The sequence below is a fragment of the Natator depressus genome, chromosome 11 (assembly GCF_965152275.1).
Source record: "Natator depressus isolate rNatDep1 chromosome 11, rNatDep2.hap1, whole genome shotgun sequence".
NCBI classification, from domain to species: Eukaryota; Metazoa; Chordata; order Testudines; family Cheloniidae; genus Natator; species Natator depressus.
Genome location: NC_134244.1, coordinates 72,654,426 through 72,668,855, shown reverse-complemented (window position 1 = coordinate 72,668,855; position 14,430 = coordinate 72,654,426). Strand labels below are relative to the sequence as shown.

The window sequence follows — 14,430 nt, the reverse complement described above, 5'->3', positions numbered from 1 at the left end:
CTTCACACTGACATTATCGTGAGATGATTCCGACATAGTTATGATGTATTTTACGCAAGAGAAGTCATGGGAGATGTCATTGCATAGGGTATGATGTGCTGACTGTGATTATCCTAGTTGTATGCATGCATCATTTCTTTATCTGAAGTTAGGAATATTGACTATGTAACTGTATTTCAACTGTGTTTACACTTGGGGAACGCCCCCTAGACAAGCTGCTTTCATTCAGAATGGCTGACTGGGAAGGGCCCATTCAGGTTAATGAGCCATTCGGAAAACAGTAGGCCTTAGAAGAAGCTTCTCTTCCTGAACCTGGGGAGCCTTCCTGAGGATGCTACAGACAGCCTCTGAGTTATGGCTACTGTAACATGTGACCAGGTCACCTGGTTCTGGTTTCCATCTTGGAATATCAGTGTTTTTCCCCAGACTGATCTGGGAACTAAGCTTTGAAAGAAAGGGTTCCCGCCATATGCAAAAGCTATTTAAGGCAGGGTTCTTCACTGACTCCCCACCCAAAGAGACTCTTGGAAACACCTAAGGAACAGAGACGGAACTGGAGCAAGTTCCGGACCCAGGCTTACGGGATTTTTAGCCTATCAATGAAACAGCTGGGGATTCCAAGCTGGCCCCTTAAGAATCTGCACCCGCTAGTATCATCACTTAGGGTGAGAATTTGCGATTCATATCTGATCTATGTAGTATACTAAGCTCAGATTGTGTTTTTGTTTACTTTCCATGGTGGCCAAGCTTACAATGTCTATGCTCCAGGTCTCAACTGCTGGTTGCTTTGGGGATGTCCGTGTTTGAGGTATTAGTCTTTTAGTAATTCTTAGTGCTCTGCTCAGCCAAAGTTTTTTCAGATTTATTCAGCTTCCAGTTAGCATCCATTAGGCTTAAAATTACACGCTCAGCTTGTAACACAATTGTATTTTATCGGACAAAAATAACTCTGCAGTTAAGTTCTGCCCAAAACCTAAGGGCACAGGAGCATTCCCCGACATATGGGCTACCTTAGCACACACTGAATCAGAGCACCAACATTTGTCGGACTCAGTGGCACCTCTTTTGAACAGTCAGAGAGGGGTCCAATGCATCTGCCATATCATTTTCTACTGGATTAATCTTAAACAGAGATCCAAGGAGCAGTTCAGAGCTCCGGCTACAATTTGTTTCCCTTGGTTAGCAGAGAATAATTGGTCTATTCCTCCTCCCATTTCGTTCTTTAGAGGATCCTTGTTTAATTCAAATTTGCTGGCCAGGTATGCATATAGTGTTGCCATAGATCTTGGCAATCTGGGTAATATTTGGAGAAAAGAAAGCAGTTGAGATGAGTTGGGGTAGCAAAGGTATCAGGGCCATACAGATGGGAGATGGCATGGTTAAGTTGGATGTATTGCCACTCCTTCTTAGACTCTAGATTGAACCTTTCTTTTAAGATTGTAAAAGGGAGGAAAGTGTCATTTTCAATAAATTAACTGATGGTCAAAATTCCAGTCCTAATCCAATCTGGCCAAATGATGGGGTTGCCTGCTAGACAGAGTTTTGAGTTACCCCAGCCTGAAGCCCTGAGATGAAGAAGGGAGGGATTTTTTTAATTTAGTAGACACTATATGACAAGTATTTCTGGCTGCCCCAATAGCTGGTAATTGTTCTTTAGGGAATCGGTATCAATCCAAGTACAGTGCATTGGCAAGGTGTAAAGGTGCAGCCATTTCTGATTCCGGCTGGAGCTCTGCAACCCGGGGGAATGAGCCATTGTGCTGCTTGGCTAAGAATTATTGCCTGATGTTAAAGTTAGGAAATTTAAATCCATCTGTTTGGATGGGGAGCTGGAATCTGTGTAAGGAGATTCTGGGTTTGTTACCAGCACCTACAACAATGACCTGGACATGGTGTCGATTTTGGTAAAATAAAAAGGAGGAATATGGATAGGGAGGGAATTCAGAATGAAAAGGATCCTGGGAAGGACCCATTCATTGTAATTATGTTTGTTTTTCCCTGCCGCCCATTTAAATCATTTGCTAACTGCATGGTTAATGGGGCTAGGAGCTTTATCTTCTGAGACCCTGATTTGATCCCTTGAATTGGAGAACTTGGAGTGGAGAGCGCTTCCTGTGTGGCAAAATGTGACAGATGTTGTCCAATTTGATATAGAGCTCTTTATCTGAACATTCCCCCTGTGTCAGTGTCCGGTGAAGGTCCATACAATTGTTCAAGAGTGTTTTCCGGTCTGCTGGCAGTTTACTAAGGTCATACAAAAAAACCCCCAGCTCTCTTTGTGGTGCTTCATTTGTCCAAACCTTTCTTCGATGGGCACTCAAGCAGTGTCACAAGTGAGCAAAAAACCTCCCTCTTAAATTTTTCTTCCGAGCTTCCCATCACCTTATCTCTGCCCTCGTAAGCAACATGTCTCTTCTTCCGATGAATACAAGTTCCCTTGAAGACAGGCTCAACTCCTAAGTCTTCCAAAATTTCTTTGGCAGCAGTGACGGCATCTTCAAATCTGTTGTCTCCATAGGCCAGAGCGAAATCAAGGTAGCGTCTCATCAAAGTAGTAGTGGTTGTCCATCGAATGAGTTTGTAATGCCTTGCTTACAATGTTTCCTTGGAACAGGATATTGTGCCAGACCACAGCTGAGACCATCAATTTGAAGTCAGTGATCTGTTTTGCCAGGTTTTGCACCTCGTGTTGAATTCCTCGATGCCAGTGCTCATGCATGATATTGTCGTATTTCCCAAGGAGCTTCACCAAACTGAGGAAATTACTGTTATGTTCAGTGAGCAACTTATCCGACGAGCCATGGAAAGTCAAATTATTCTTTGCAAGGGGGAGGGTAATTGAGATCAGATGCTCAAGCACGTTCCTCCAATGCTGGGTTTCTACATTAATAATGCACTGGTTTTCTGCATCTATACATTTATTCAGCTTGATCCTGGACTTGACCTCCATCCATTTGGAGTAGGCCCTAAAATGGCTGGGTGACTTTTCATGTTGCTTCAGAGCATCAGCCAAGTTTTGCTAGTAACTGTACCCGGAACACGCAAGTAAGGATTTGGCATTCTTGTCAAATATTTTGCAACAAAAACAGAACACTTTGTCAGTTGATTTTGAGTAAACTAGTCAATGCCGATTCAGTTGCTCACCATTCTCGAGCACTCTTTCTCAGTGTGACTTTGAGACAGGACACTTCTGCTCATTTACTAGAAATGTCATATCCTCAATCTTGCTCAGACCATTCAAAATTGTACGATCAATATTGGCAGAGTTTAGGATCGCCGGCCATAAAGCAGACTCTGATGTATCGATTTGTGGTGTGCAATTTTTTTTTACTGCTGTTTCTGTCATCATGCGAGGCTGATTCTTCTTTATCGTTTCTCTCCTTTTCATGTAAACCAGATTTTTCTTTGTCATTACTCCCCTTTTCATGGGAGCCACATTCTTCTTTATCATCCCTCTCCTTTACGCCACCAGGAAAACTAGACGATTCTCCATCACTTTCCTCACATTCCCATTCCTCATCTTCAGGCGAATCTGCTCATTCCTTAGTAATAGGGCTTCCATCATTTACGCTTCACTCCTCAGTTTCTTCTGCACGGGGACAATTGCTACTGCCTACAACCTGGTCTGTGTGGATCTGCTTCAGATATTGTCCTATCACATTTGCCCCTTGCTGCAAACTAGATGGCAGCTGAGCTTTTTGCTTCCTATACTGAGCTCCTGAAGGCTTCTTTGGGATCATCTTTTATTTTCTACAGGGGAAACAGACAGTATCATGGAGACCAAAAGTCTATGCTCTGCAGTCTTAGAAAGTCATCCAACATTCTGTGTTAAGCAGGGCAAAAGAAGGAACAGTGGTTCTTTTATGTTGTTGCATCGATAGGTGTTCGATAGATGTCTCTGGCGTCTCATTAGATGTGTCTTTTATTAGTTGCTGCTTACACTCTTGGAGTCTTATAACACAAGTTCACTTCCACGATTCCGCAATAAAATAAGGTTCACACTATTGTAGCATGGCTCTCACGTCACTTCATTTTTTTTCTTCTATCTCACTGGGTGCCTGGCGACGCCTGCCCCTTATCTACCCGTGAGGGCGAGGCTGACAGCATTCTAGGAAGTTCAAGGAAAATGTAGTTCTCAGAAAGTCTGGAAGTGCCACAAGATTCTACAAAGATCCAGAATATTGTAGGAGGTTCGTGAAAAATGAACCCACCTACAGAACACCTGACACATGTTACCTCAGACATTCTATTTCCCCTTTGGTCGCTAACAGCTGATATCTCCCTCCTGCGTGTGACGAAGGTCCAGGGAGCCTGGCTACTGATAGCACCCCAAAGCCACCTGCTTGCTGCTCGTCTCTTTACTGTGATGGTGCCTGCCAAAGTTATCAGTGACTGATGTGGGAAAGTGCCCTACCGTGGAGGAAGAAACGAGGCTGCAATCCCTTGAAACCTTGGGCAGAGGATTGCAGAGTACCTGCACAGAAATTTCATCAGGATTGCTCAGGAGGATTCGAGGGTCCTCCCTGTGTCAGAAGCAAACTGCTCCACATGCTCCCCCAACTCTACCTCACTGTGTGGTACCACCTCCTCTTCCAGTGTGAGTGAATTAAAGAAAAGTCAATAGCTGTGTCCTGCCAAGTTCATGGCCACCGTCACTGTCATGGGAAATAAATTTACACATTTACCTGAGGGTCCCCCCCCGCATCAGGCTCGCCAGTTCTTGACAGCCAGGTCTGACTGTAGTGCATTCTCGAACATCATAACGGGATCCCCAATTGCATGTCCCCCCGTCTGCTACTCTTCCTCGTTCCCATCCCTGCTGTTTACGGCTGGGGCCTGTGACTCAGACTCCTCAGAGGTATCCACAGTGAGATGTGGGGTGTTGGTCTCTGCCAAGTATTTCATGCAGCTTATTGGAGAAGCAGCAGGTCTGTGGCTCAGCACCAGGTCAACTGTTGGCTTCCCTGACTGCCTGGTGTGCCTGCTGCAGTTTCTTCACGTTCCCATGGCGCTGCTGCCGATCCCTGCCCTACCCCTTCCCCGGCATCCCCCGAGCAACCTGCTCACGGATACCGGATACCACTGCTCTGTCGCTCTGCCTGCAGAGCTCTTCTCTCCTCAGGCTCAGGAGATCCAGCATTTCCTGCCTACTCCAGCCATCGGTGCGTCTAGAATGTGTAACTGGCGTGCGCAGATGGGCAGCGGCACGCGCCCTGGGAGAGCTGCTAAGTGTGCGCTCACTCAGCTGGGCAATGCAGAAACGGCATTTCAAAAATATGGGGGGGTTTAAATACAGCGACGGCTCCTGGTCTTCATGACTCCTGGGTAGTGGAGTTCACAGCTGTAAGCAGAGAGGTGTGTTGGGCACTGGGGGACAGCTTCTGGAGGTCCGTTAGGGTTGACCTGGGTCATGCAGTATCCTCACACACACTGTGTCAACCTCAGTCTGTTGCTCATTCCCAGCTTCTGGCAAAAGGAGGCTAGGGACACCGTCCCTGCCCATCCTGGCTAATAGCCATTGATGGACCTATCCTCCATGAATTTGTCTAGTTCTTTTTTGAACCCTGTTATGGTCTTGGCCATCACAGCATCCTGGCAAGGAGTACCACAGGTTGATTGTGCGTTGTGTGAAGAAATACTTCCTTTTATTTGTTTTAAACCTGCTGCCTATTAATTTCATTTGGTGACCCCTAGTTCTTGTGTTATGAGAAGTAGTAAACAGCACTTCCTTATCTACTTTCTCTACACCAGTCGTATTTTTATAGACCTCAATCATATCTCCCCTTAGCCATCTCTTTTCCAAGCTGAAAAGTCCCAGTCTCATTAATCTCTCCTCATACGGAAGCCGTTCCGTACCCCCAATCATTTTTGTTCTTTTCTGAACCTTTTCCAATTCCAGTATATCTTTTTTGAGATGGGTCTCACTGCACAGATTCTGCAATTCAGCCACCATCTGCTCCTCTTTCTCTGAGTGGGAGATGCTGTCCCCGAATTTAGCTGTCTTCTCAGCCCACAGCTTCCCCTACACTGGCTCTGTCTTTTCACCCCCAGAGGCTGGGTTCTAGGCTATTCATGGCATCTCTGCCCCCTCCCCTTCCCTCTCCCTCTGGGAATGCAGAGTGCCACAGGGCAGCCTGGGAATGGCAAGGTCCATGTTTCCCCTCACAGTGAAAAGAGAACCTGGTCAGTACTTGTTTGATCCCACCCCCAAAATAAATCAGGCGATACAATACCCTCCTTGTAGAAAGGGAAGTTTTAAAAAATGATTTATTTACAATCAGGGAAACTGAGACCTAATTCACCTGGACAATGAGCTTTGCCTGTTTGTGTGAATTTTAGTGGCTATGCCTCAGCTGGTCCTCTCAACATCATTGTTGCCTGGGGGTTTCAGAACCCGCAGCGATGGTAACTTCACTGTTTCACTCCAGGCAGTGTCGGGAATAAATCAATGGGAACACAGTGATTCCGTCTGATAAATGATTAATACAAGTACATATGCGCTTTCTAAAACTGCAGTTTATTACATTTAAGCGCACACAGACCTAAGGAATAGGTTTAGAACATCCCGGGTATTTTCCTAAAATGTGAGACAGTATTGGGTAATTAATGGTAGGTCAGGGGTGGCCAAACACTTCCCTCCTGGGGGAAAAGGTATCAGAAAAACATCTCGCTTAGGAAAAAGAAAAGGACTAACTCTAAGGTGCCACAAGTCCTCCTTTTCTTTTTGCGAATACAGACTAACACGGCTGTTCCTCTGGAACATCTCTCTGAGGATGGCTGCAGAGGACTGCTCCAAAGAACATTCTATATCTAACCCTTTTTATAATTAACTTCTACAAAACACATAGGTCATAGTGACCCCTACTACGTCATCACTTTTCCTAACCATTTTAGTCATAATAAACTTCTATATCAAAGGTGCCCAAACTCCAAGCTTTCTGTCCACTTGTTTACTTTCAGTCTCAAATGTTGACTTGTCTTTTCCCTCCTCCCATTCTGATTAGCAGAAACTGCAGCTAGTTTTGATCTTGCCTCTAAAAGCCTGCTTTCAAATTAACCCTTCAATATATGGTGTTCTATTTCATTAATTCATGGTGACTGAGTGCAGATAATATGGCTGCAGTTAGCTTGATCACATACTGGGTTACACACACACACCTCAAGTCCAGGGGAACACCATGACCACAGAGAATGAGACCGTCTGGCGTTAGCATCTAGCTGCTCTGTCACACATGCAGCAGAAACTGTGCCCACAGGCTGTGCTCGCTGGATCCTTGGAAAGCTCCAGGCAGACGGAGCAGGTCAGTTGAATTTGGAGAGGTTTTGCTGGATTCTCATCAGCCCCAATGCAGGGAAGAGAGGAGCTGAGTTTCATTTTCCTCTTTCCACAAACGGGCTGCACCTGAACCTTGCTCAGCAGCATTTGGGGATTTCTGTGTGAAGGAGGCAGAAAGGTCCCGATTCACAAAGGGGACCCAGACTCAGCAGTTGCCACCCAGTGGAACCCAGAGCCTTGAGTTAGGCACCTAGGCTCCCTGTACAAGGAATGGGGAGAGTTAGGGGCCTAAGAATGGGATCAACAAAAGCCAGCGCTCCGAGTGGGAAGCTGCCTCAGCCAGATAGTTGGTTTCAGGGAGGTGTGGGAGGGAATCTCTCACCATCAGTTTACAGCAGGGGTTCTCAAACTGGGGGTCGTGACCCCTCAGGGGGTCATGCAATTATTACCTGGGGGGTTGTGAGCTGTCAGCCTCCACCCAAAACCCTGCTTCACCTCCAGCATTTATTATAATGTTAAATATTTTTAAAAGTTTCAGAGTAGCAGCCGTGTTAGTCTGTATTCGCAAAAAGAAAAGGAGGACTTGTGACACCTTCGAGACTAACCAATTTATTTGAGCATAAGCTTTCGTGAGCTACAGCTCACTTCGTCGTATGCATAAAGTGGAAAATGCAGTGAGGATATTTTTATACACACAGACCATGAAAAAATGGGTGTTTAACACTACAAAAGGTTTTCTCTCCCCCCACCCCACTCTCCTGCTGGTAATAGCTTATCTAAAGTGATCACTCTCCTTACAATGTGTATGATAATCAAGGTGGGCCATTTCCAGCACAAATCCAGGGTTTAACAAGAACGTCTGAGGAACGGGGGGGGGGGAGAGGGGGTAGGAAAAAACAAGGGGAAATAGGTTACCTTGCATAATGACTTAGCCACTCCCAGTCTCTATTCAAGCCTAAGTTAATTGTATCCAATTTGCAAATGAATTCCAATTCAACAGTCTCTCGCTGGAGTCTGGTTTTGAAGTTTTTCTGTTGTAATATCGCAACTTTCATGTCTGTAATCGCGTGACCAGAGAGATTGAAGTGTTCTCCGACTGGTTTATGAATGTTCTAATTCTTGACATCTGATGTTATTAGGCCCTGTGATGGTGTCCCCTGAATAGATATGTGGAGCAAGAGGGAGGGAGGAGGGATCACTTGGGTGGGGGTCCTGTCTCCCAGCAATAAACAGGTTTCCCTGAGCCCCCACCTACAGAAGCACCTCCCTCCACATCTCCTGAGAGAGAAATCAAACCTATGTGGGAGGGGTGTAAAGTTCTGTTCCGGACACCCAGAACTGTAAACCGAAGTGTTACCCCTCTGTTTTAGAAAGAGTGAGCTTTACTGGAGATTAGACTGTGTCCGCTCCCTGCCACATCTTCCCGTTCAATTCACCAGCAAACTCCTCGAGACTCTGCCAGTCTTTACCATAGCTTGCAGGTAACAAATCAATGATCACTTCCCGAGTTCCCCATTGACATTTCTCTGCAGCGTCCAGTCACTCTCACAGGACACTGGAAAACGTTATTAAGTTTTCTGTCTCTAAAGAGACACACAGCACACACCAGCCTGTGAGCTGAGCTGAGGACTCAGTCTACACTCCAGTATAACAGCACTGATAGGTAGGAAAAATAAGACTGAGTTTATTAACAAAGAACAGCCATTTAAGTGATGCTAAGCAAGAGAAGAAGAGAACAGATTGGTTCCAAACAAAACTAAACAAAGCAGACTTTCTAGTGACTACAACTCAGTTTTAGCACGTTACAATCGTTACCTAAGAAGTTGACATCACTAGCCACCCAGGCCAGGGGACCCAGCTTCCACGGGCTCGGAGGGGGCCGTTCTCTTTCTTCCCTAACTAACAGTATGTCCTGGAAGTCGACTGCATGTTTTCAGGAGCCAGGAAGACTTCCTGGGGGTGCGGACTCTGTCCCCAGCGTGCTCACTAAGCCCTTTCCTGCCGGCCGCATTGCTTCGTTTACCTTATCTGTAAATGTACTTTCGTTGTTCTCTGCCTGTCCCCAAGCCAGTCAGACGTTCCTCTGGCTAAGGCTGGCTGGCTTTACGCACTGCCTCCCAAACACATTCAGAACATATTTCCAGCACTCACGTATCACTCTTTTGTACACAGCCCACACAGACATCACACAATGATTTTGGGGACCAGCCTGTGACCAGTTTATATATGACACCGTCTGGATACCTATGAGGAGAACCGCGTGGGGGGGTAATGAGTGTGTCAGACCTGATTTGAGTTGCTGTACAGTGGGTGCTCTGCCAGTTGGCATTGAAGGGCTCACGCAGCACCTCAGGAATATTTTGGCCCTGGCGTTGCTGTACAGCGCCGTCCACTGTCACTCCCTGCTCTCTGTCCCATTTTCTCTCTCTGCCAGATGTCTCCCTGCTCCCCTGGCAGCTGCCTTTTCACCATCAGTCCCAGAAACTGTTTTCCATCCAACGCCCCACTTATCCCCCCTCCCCCTCTATGCAGCTATCTCCTCTCCAGCAAACCCCCTGTCTTGGAATCTAGTCACGGCACAGATCTGCCCCGTCCTGGCTAGCGCTGGGTGGGTTTGCAATGGAACATGGTTCTGATCTATGTTCACCTTCCCCTGAGCCATGCAGGGCCCTGCAGGTGCCTCCCGGGCCAGCGCAGCTTAGGGCACAGACGAGACCGAGGTTAGTCCTGTCTACACTGCAGCGCCCGGCCGCGCTCTGAGGGTGTTGGCAGCCACCGTGCGCTCAATGGCTCCTGCAGGAACAAGAATCGGAGAGTGCAGACAGGGCCAATCCCTCCTCACGCATCCCTCCCTCCTCTGACTCCAGCCTTCCCCGCTCCTGGATCCCTCCCTTCTGCCAACTCTTACCCTGCCCAAGATCCTCCTGCTCCTCACACTGGGGTCTTCTCCCCTTTGTCATTTCTGCCATGGTTCTCTTCCTCCTTGTGGTCTCTCTCCCCTCCCCTCTCCCCTCCCCTCTCATTACATCCCCCAACCCCCTCCCCAGAGTCTCTCTCATGATCTGGGCTCTTCCCTTCCTGCTGCTGCAGCCCCCTCCCCACTCCACCCCACCCTTGGCCACAGCATCCACCCCTGACATTGCATCCACACATCCCCCTCTATCCCTGCACCCCCACAGCCCAGCAGCCTGCTCCCCGCACCCCCTTCTCTGCCCCCTTCTCTCCCCCAGCTCACAGGCCTGGGACTGGGAACTGAGGGAGGGGGCAGGCAGGTGATACCCTTTGTACCATCCCCATGGGAACAGGGCTGGGGGCTGGTCAGCGCTGGGAGGGGATAGTCTCTGCCACGGCTGTCACTCTCAGGGACAAAGATTCCCTTTGGCCTGAGCCGGGACAGGACAGATTATTAGGGGAGCAGTGTTTTTACCCTCCTCTTTGTAACCAACATAAAAATAAGGACGGAGCATCCCGGAGAAGGTGTCAGTGAAAGGGAAGAGATGGGACCTGTCAGTCACACTGTAAAATGAGACCTCGCCTGCTTCATAGTCCAGGAAAACCCCCACCCGGCTGGGCCTGATGCCTGTGGGGAGGGGGATCTTGGGGGGGAGGTGCAGGCCTCGTATTTCCCATCCCTCAGCCACACAGCCCAGTATCCATTCCCAGGAGTGAGTCTGCCCTTCCCTGTCCTGATCACAGATTCCCTACAAACCCCCACAGTCCAGTTTATTTTGTCTCCCACCTCCACCTCCCAGTAAAACCTCCCGCCTGTGAATCCATTTGTGCCCAGGACAATCGGATAAGTATTGAATCTCTCAGGATTGTCAGGTCGATCCTGTCGTCTCTCATCGTATGTCACAGTTTTCTGATCCTCAGACAGGACGAGGCTGGGATGAGCCATGTTTGGATCCAGAGTCACATCCACTGGGGAGAGAATCAGAGTCAGTGCTGGGGGCAGGGGCTGGTCACTGGGATCAAAGGGCAATTCACCCACGTGCCCATTAATCACTGTGATATGGGGTTCCTCACCCTTAAGGGGAGTCGGAGCTCAGCTAATGCCGGGGGACAGGGGCAGGGGGAGGGGGTGGGGAGCAGGAGTGGAAGGGAAGGAAGGGGGAGATCTCCAGGGGCAATAGGGGGGCATGAGGCAGACACCAAGGAATCAGAGGGGGATGAAAGGGTGGGGGCCAGGGATGGAGCAGGCACCAGGGAGGGCACGTACCAGGGTGCAGAGGGTGAAGGGAGGAGTGGGTGCCAGGTTGATGGGGAAGGGGAGGGGTGGGCACCAAAGGGGGGAGGGGAGGGGCAGGTGCCAGGGGGTCAGGTCAAGGGGAAGGACATGGGGGGAGGTGAGACAGGGACGGAGGGGAGATGGGGGAGGGTGTGTTGAGGGGGCTGAGGGTGGGTTGCACGAGGGGAGCAGAGAGGAGGGGCAGGTGCCATGGGGCTGGGAGGGGGGAAGTAATGGGGGCAGAGGAGTGGCGGGGGTAGGACTGGCACAGGCAGAGGGGGAAGGGTTAGGGGAGCGGGAAGGGCAGGCTTGGGCGGTGGAGAACACCCCTGGCACAGCCGCTGCCACCAGGTGAGGGAGCCCCTCCCCACTTCCCCCCCTTCCGCTCCCGAGGTCCCTGGCGCCCACCACCTCCCTCCTCTCCTCCCCCCTCCCCATGAGCCCCCCCCGCCCCTCACTGTGTCCCTCCTCACCCCCCGCCCACCGCTCGCCATCCCGAGGACGAGATGCGGTGAGCGGTGGGCGGGGGTCTCACGGGGGCAGGGGGTGAGGTGGGATGCACCGAGTGACGGCCAAGTGGGGGAGGGAGGTGGGGGGAGAGGCCTGGGGCGAGTGGGGGTGGAGTGTGGGCAGGGCAGCGGGTGGAAGAGGTGAGACGGGGGGCTAGCCTCCCCCAAGGGAAGCTGCGCCCACTGCTCATGACGGCAGGTGCCGGGGGCAGAGGAAGGTGCTCAGGGCTGGGGCAGGAGGCAGACATGGGGGGGCAGCAAAGGAAGGGGAGGGGCAGGTACTGTGGGAGCTGCTGGGGGGTCTGAGGCCACTCAAGCCGGTTCCCCGTTGTGCTGGTTGCTACACGGGCGGAGGGGGATCTTCACCTGGATCGGAATGACTGAGGGCACAGATCCCAGGGGCTGTCAACAGGACAGTCCACGGGCTCCGGGGTCACCTAGGGCGGCACAAAAGGAGCTCGGGGCCTAAGTCCCTGGTTTCAGCTCCACGGTGAGGCACAAACCTCCTGCTGACCCCGGAGCTGCCAAAACTCACTCGCAGTCGAAGTTCGTGCAGTAAAAGTTCCCTCGGTGCCTGTGTTTCTCCCTCCAGCCATGACCACGGCTGCCTCCCTCCAGGCGCGTGGACGCCTATTCCCCGGCCTGAGCCCCAGCGTGATCCACAGGCTGGGGGAAGATCGGGGTCCAGCCGTCCCAGCTAGTTTGGTAGGCGAGCTCAGGGGCGCTCTCAGACCGGGTCCCTCAGGCGAGGCCACGCAGCAGCTGGCTGGGGAGGGCTTCCCTCATACATTTTAACCCAGGGGCCAGAGCATTCCCCTAGGATGGGGGGACTCCCAGTCCCTGCTCCCCTCGGGCAGAGGGGGAGCTTAAACTGAAACAGGGCTCCGCCAGTCTCAGGAGAGCGCTTTGACCACGAGGCGAGGCGGAGGTGGGGGGCTCCCGCACTCTCTCCTGCTGAGGATTTTCCATGGTGGGTAAATAAAGGGCCATTGGTGCAGGGACGGGACCCTGGCTTCCCCCCTCGCCGGGGGGTGCTCTAACCCCCCAGCTGTAGAGTCAGCCGCATACTTGCGCTCTCTGACCCAATCACAGGTGCCGACTCCGTGGGTGCTCCGGGGCTAGAGCACCCTCAGAAACAAAACAGTGGGTGCCCATCAGCCACCCTCCAATCAGCTGTTTGGTGGGCCCAGCTGTTTGGCAGTGGGCGGGAGGTGCTGGTGTGGGGCAGAGCGGGGGCAGGAAGAGATGGAGCAAGGGCAGGGCCTTGGGGGAAGGGGCAGAGTGTGGGCAGGGCCTTGGGGTGGGGGTGGAGCACCCACCCAGAAAGAAGAAAGTCGGCACCTGTGCCCAATGATCTTTAATTATTCAGTCCGTCGTGGAACAGCTTCCAGAGAGAGGAGGTCTCAGAACAGACTAACTCATACCCCAGGGGTTAGGGCCCTACCCCGAGAGCTAGAAGGCCCCTGTTCAAATCCTTCCCTGCCTTGGGCAGAAGCGGGAATTGAAGCAGGGTCTCCCAGGTGATGGCTTTAACCAAGGGGCTACAAGTCATTGCCAGCTCCTCCACCCCGGCCGGTTTGTGTGGTGTGAGGAAGGCGTCCAATTCATTCCCACAAGATCTGCCGTAGGTGCTAAGCAGCCTGACTCCAAGAAAGGGGTTCCCTTTGTGGATCACTGAGCAGAGATAGGTGCCCATCTCCACGAGAGAGGCAGGGCTTAGCACACACCCCTTTCATCCGCATCTCCTACTGTCTAGCGTAGGCATCTCCTCACCTCATGTCTTGGCGTTTGTGAATCACAGTCTAAGGGCAGGTCTTCGCTTAAAATCCTGCACCGATGCAGCTGTGCCGCCGTAGCACTTTCACGGAGATGCTCTAAACTGAGAGGAAGGAGCTTTTCCCATCAGTTTAGTTCATCCAGCCCCGCCCCCCCGGCTCAGTGCATTAGGATACCCTGGCGTGCGAGGAGCCCGGGGCTCCCGGTGCTACAATGTGCGTGCACATCCTCTGGACTCGCTCATCCCTGCTGGAGCTGCCAGACTCTCCCAGCCTGCTCGAGTACACACACATGGTCAGGCTGCGAGCCAGGTGAAAACACGCACATAGCCACAGGTGTGAGGCAGAAAAGCTGCCGTATGGGCACAATTTGTGGCAACTGGGTCAGGGGAGTGTCACAAGCTGGTTATAAAAACCTGTCTGCCCTTGCAGTGGGGACAGGGCCTGCCTCACCCCAGAGCCAGGGGGACGCTGAACAGCTCTTGTCTGCTCCTGTTACACCAGAAGAACATTGTGGGTAGAGCTCGGTCTGAGCATGGAAATCCTGCCGTTGGGAAGAGAGAGCTGAGCCGTTCAGTGCCAGTGATGGGCAGATAAGAATGCCCATCCTGCAGAACCCAGGTACAGCCCTGGGAAGGGGAC

The 14,430-nt window shown here is 51.1% G+C and overlaps 1 pseudogene; it reads right to left on the bottom strand.

Moving 5' to 3' along the window:
• Nucleotides 1–10,635: 10,635 nt before the first annotated feature.
• Nucleotides 10,636–14,430, bottom strand: part of LOC141996224 (butyrophilin subfamily 1 member A1-like) — a 28,880-nt pseudogene continuing 25,085 nt past the window's right edge.